The sequence below is a fragment of the Callithrix jacchus genome, chromosome 3 (genome assembly GCF_049354715.1).
Source record: "Callithrix jacchus isolate 240 chromosome 3, calJac240_pri, whole genome shotgun sequence".
Taxonomy (NCBI): Eukaryota; Metazoa; Chordata; class Mammalia; order Primates; family Cebidae; genus Callithrix; species Callithrix jacchus.
The window spans coordinates 110,190,143-110,194,949 of record NC_133504.1 but is presented as its reverse complement, the minus strand read 5'-3'; the positions used below and the strand labels follow the sequence as shown (position 1 = coordinate 110,194,949).

Here is a 4,807-nt window from a genome sequence, read left to right as displayed (position 1 = left end):
TCCGAAACCGTTCCTTCCGCTGGGCTGGGCTTTGTTGGTCTTTTGCAATTGGCTCGGGCTGCAGTGCCTGCTCGCTCAGAGATCTGGGAGGGACGAAGTCCAGACCCGAGCAAAGCTTCCTAGCCCTGCTTCGCGCAGCCCCAACGCGCTGTGTGACTGCGATTGTCTTTTACCTACGTTCTCCCGTGTCGTGAGCCGGCCTTGGAGGGTTAGCTGGTCACTTGTGTTCCTAAATTGGATAAATTCCGAGGATAACCGACAATGTCCGCAGGCCAGCTGCTTCTTTCAAAGTTGAAGGTTGCTTATCTCTAGATTTGGAGTGCCGCTGGGCGCGGCCGCTCTCGCCTGTAATCCTGGCATTTTGAGAAGCCGAGGCGGGAGGATCGCTTGACCCCTGGAGTTCGAGAGCAGCCTGAACAACATAGGGAGACCCCGGTCTCCTAAATTTGTTTTGTTGTTGTTGTTTAATTAGCCAGGCGGAGCGGCGCGTGCCTATAGTCCCAGCTACTCTAGAGGCTGAGGCAGGAGAACCGCTGGAGCTCGGGAGGTCGAGGCTGCAGTGAGCGGAGATCGCGCCCAGCCTGGGCGACAGGGCCAGACTCTGTCTTAAAAAACAAAAACTAGATAGGGGATGCACATGTAGATTCTTATCTTAAAGGATCCTGAAAAGGCCAGTCGTTCTGCTTCCAGCTGAGATATTATGCTACATGACATTTTAGTTTGAACCAAACACGGTTTCTGGAGGACAGGGGAAATTTTGTCTGTTCAAGGACAGTTATAACCAAGCTCCAGGAAAAAAAATGTTATTGTATTAAAGGGATTGTTTCCACAAGGAAGAAGAGTATATTTGAATAACCATTTTTCACTTGACCTATTCGAGTTTGAAAAGAAAACAATATATATTGTACTTTAGAAATTTTGAATTTATTCAAGTGAATAAATAAATAGAAAGAAAATCATTTAGCCTAAAGATTACCTATGTAACATTTGGTTTTGTAGCCTATATGTATGTTAACTGGTGACTTGAAAAAATTCTAGAGATTGATTCCTGGAAGAAAAGACCTAACTAAGGCTTGTGTGCACTAATAGCTTAATAATGGTATTGTATGCATTTTTTTCCAATTCATTTTTTTGACAGACATTGAATTTGGGTTTTGTGCAAGACACTCTGGTACTTGGGAAGAGACTTTGTTGTGTGATGATGGTCAACTTTTATATTTAAGAGCCAAAAAGATCACCAAAAAATTGAATTTCACAAACAGTTCATATTCGATTCTTCCTCTTACTTGAGCAGCCATATGTTGTTACAGGGGATGAAGGGATAGTGGCAGCCTCACAAAAGTAAACTCTATTGTGGAATTCTTTTAATTCTGAATATCAGCTACCACTTTTTTTGGATAGACCCCAAATCCAAGTTTATGAAACACTTGTATAGAAACTTTACAAAGTGTTCTTCCACATATATTATTTCATTTGATTTTCAAAAAGCTCCTAGGAAATAGAGAAGAAAAGTAGAGTAAGGATATATTTATACCCCCATACTATAAATGAATAAATCTGTTAGATGGACTTTAAAGTCTACATAGTGAGTAAAAGTGTAACTGGGGCTTCAAATATAGTCAGTGTTTGTCAATTTTTTTGTCCAACACCTACAGGAATAAATTACATCTTACATGGTGATCTAGTATAAGTGTATGTGTTTGCTTTCAACTGTGTTGACTTTCATACATTGAGTCTCTGGCTATGCTATTTCTTATTACATTCTACTAAAAAAAACTGGGGAGTTTTAACCTACTTAGTTGATCAAGGTTTCATTGGTTAAAGAAAAGAACACAGCATTTGGGAGCAGTCATACCTGAATCCCTTATGTGTAATGGGACTTGATCTCTCTGAACATGTATCTTAATTTGTAAAATTGAGATTACTAATACATATCCTACAGGATTCTTGTGATGTTCAAACAATTCAATAGAGAGTACATTGCTTTTCAACTATTCAACTCAATGTAAATTATAATTAACACTAATAAAATGTGAGTGATGTGAATGGTCTTGTGAATGATGGTTGTAATTTGAATGATTTTGTGAATAGCACTAGATGTTTAAAATTAAAATTGTTCACAGAACACAGATTAGCTTCTAATCTGACAGTTATGTGATTTTATGTATTTGTGGTTTTAAAAAACACCTTTGATCAGTAGGGTATAAAATATTTTGTAGGCCAACGCCCCAGCAGAGAAGCTGAGGTCAACATCAGATTTGAAATATTTAAAGTGGATACAGAACTATTTCAGCAATGCAGACAATTAAATATGTTGTTATGGGTGATGGTGCTGTTGGTAAAACATGTCTCCTGATATTTCTACACAACAAACAAATTTCCATGGGGATATGTACCGACTGTTTTTGACAACTGTTCAGGCACAGTTATGATTGGTGGAGAACCATATACTCTTGAACTTTTTGATGCTGCAGAGCAAGAGGACTATGACAGATTACCACTGCTGAGTTATCCACAAACAGATGTATTTCTAGTCTATCAGTAGTCGCTCCGTCTTCATTTGAAAATGTGAAGGAAAAGTGGGTGCCTAAATAACTCACCACTGTCTGAAGACTCCCTTCTTGCTTGCTGGGACCCAAATTGATCTCAGAGATGACCCCTCTACTATTGAGAAACTTGCCAAGAACAAACAGAAGCCTGTCACTCCAGGGACTGCTGAAAAGCTGGCCCGTGACCTGAAGGCTGTCAAGTATGTGGAGTGTTCTGCACTTACACAGAAAGGCCTACGGAATGTATTTGATGAAGCAATATTGGCTGCCCTGGAACCTCCAGAACTGTAGAAGAGCCGCAGGTGTGTGCTGCTATGAACATCTCTCCCGAACCCTTTCTGCACGGTTGGTGTCAGCATCAAACTAAAAGTGATGTTTAAATCAAATTAAAGTTTAAAAATTGAAATTAGTTTTTGCAATTAAAAAGTATTTTGTACTTGGGACATCTGTTTTTAAAAAGTTTTAATCTATTTATTTTGAGACCAGGTTATGAGACTAGGTAATTTTTGTAGTTTTGGTAGAGACAGGGTCTCCCTGCATTGCCCATGCTGATCTTGAACTCCGGGGCTCAACCGATACACTGGCCTTGGCCTCCCAAACTGCTGGGATTACAAGTGTGAGCCACCGTGCCTGGCCTATGTGGGGCATCTTAATTCATGCTGCCTTCCCAGCAGTTGAAGTAGTATTAAAAAATAAAAATAAATAAATAAATAAAAATAAGGATTGAGGGGTCTTTTTTAAAATTAATTTATTTTTAATCACTAACTTGAACCAGAAGAATAGGGGTCTTTCATCAACGTCTTGAACACTTACTATGGCCATGTATATACTAAGTGCTTCACATAACACATTGCATTTTAACTTCTCAATAACCTTAAGCAATAGGTTCAATAGAAATCTCTATTATATGAATGAAGAAATAAAGGATTAAGTGAAATTAAGCAAACCACTTGAGGTCATAGTATAGAATTTATGAGGTAGAATTTAAACCTAGGCTGTCACTACTACCTTTTTTTTACATGGAGATGGTGTTTCATCATGCTGATGAAACCAGTCTGGTCTTGAACTCCTGCCCTCACTCGATCTGCCTGCCTCAGCCTCCGAAGTGCTGGAATTACAGATATGAGCCACCAGGCCCGGCCTTTTCTCTTTTCTTTTTTTTTTTTTTTTAACTGGAAGTCCCAGCCAGAGCAATTAGCTTTCTTCTTCTGTGGGGCAAAAGAGAAAAGCTAACCCAGTTCTGAACTGTTAGATAAATTCAAAAAGATCAAAACTCCTGATTCTGAATCACAGCATTAATAACAACTCCCTTTCATACAATTAGGCAGCATAAATATCTAATTAGCAGGCAATAGATTATAGCTACTAAAAGAATGTTTTTAAATTCCTACCAAGCTTTTAATTAGCTGTGTGAAATTTGGTTAATTACTTAACCTCTCCTGAGGTCTCAGTTACCTCATCGGTGAAATGGATGTAATAGCAGCTTGGTTGCTGTGAAGAGTAAGGAGATATACAAAAAGCACATAGTAATTCATAAGAGTAAAAAGCACAAGAGTAAATGAGATTTATAAAAGCACATCTTGCATACAAATATACTTAGTGAATGACAGCCATTACTATATGTTAATCAGTCATCAGTAAGAGGCCTGTATTTGCAAGGCTGGCTCTGTAGTATCCCAGCAGATTAAGAATGAAAGACAGTCATGTTTAGCAATTACACAGGCCAGTGAAGAATGCTCACTTCCACTCTGAAGAATACTGAGGAAAAATATACAGAAATGATTGCCAGACTGTGCTAACAAGGGTATTTCCCCATAGTTTTCTTTCATCTTGAGATAGAAGACTTCATAGTTTGACTCCAAAGTCTGAATTTTAGAGCTGGAGAAATGTAGACATTAGCTTGTGCAATGACACTTTTTTTTTTAAGTAATGAATCTATAAAGTTAAGGTAGAACTTTCAGAATTGGAGTTAATCCTCTCCAACTCCACTGCTGTTTTGTCATGTAAGTTTTTGCAGTATTCTAAATCCTTTGTTTTCATTTCAATATCTTTGACACATCTTCACCAGAATTAGATTCCATCTCAAGAAACCAATTTACCTTGCACTTTCTTTCTATCTTATGGAGATGGCTTCTTTCCTTAACCTCAGTAACTAACTTCTACTAGCTTCAAACTTTTCTGCAGCTTCCTCCCCTCTCTCAGCTTTCATAGAATTCAAAAGTTAGGGTCTTGAAGTGGATTAGGCTTTGGTTGAAGGG

General features: G+C 38.4%; 1 pseudogene; it reads left to right on the top strand.

Moving 5' to 3' along the window:
* The first annotated feature begins 2,169 nt into the window (after positions 1–2,169).
* On the top strand, positions 2,170–2,955 carry LOC144581800 (cell division control protein 42 homolog pseudogene; annotated as a pseudogene).
* The last annotated feature ends 1,852 nt before the right edge of the window (positions 2,956–4,807 follow it).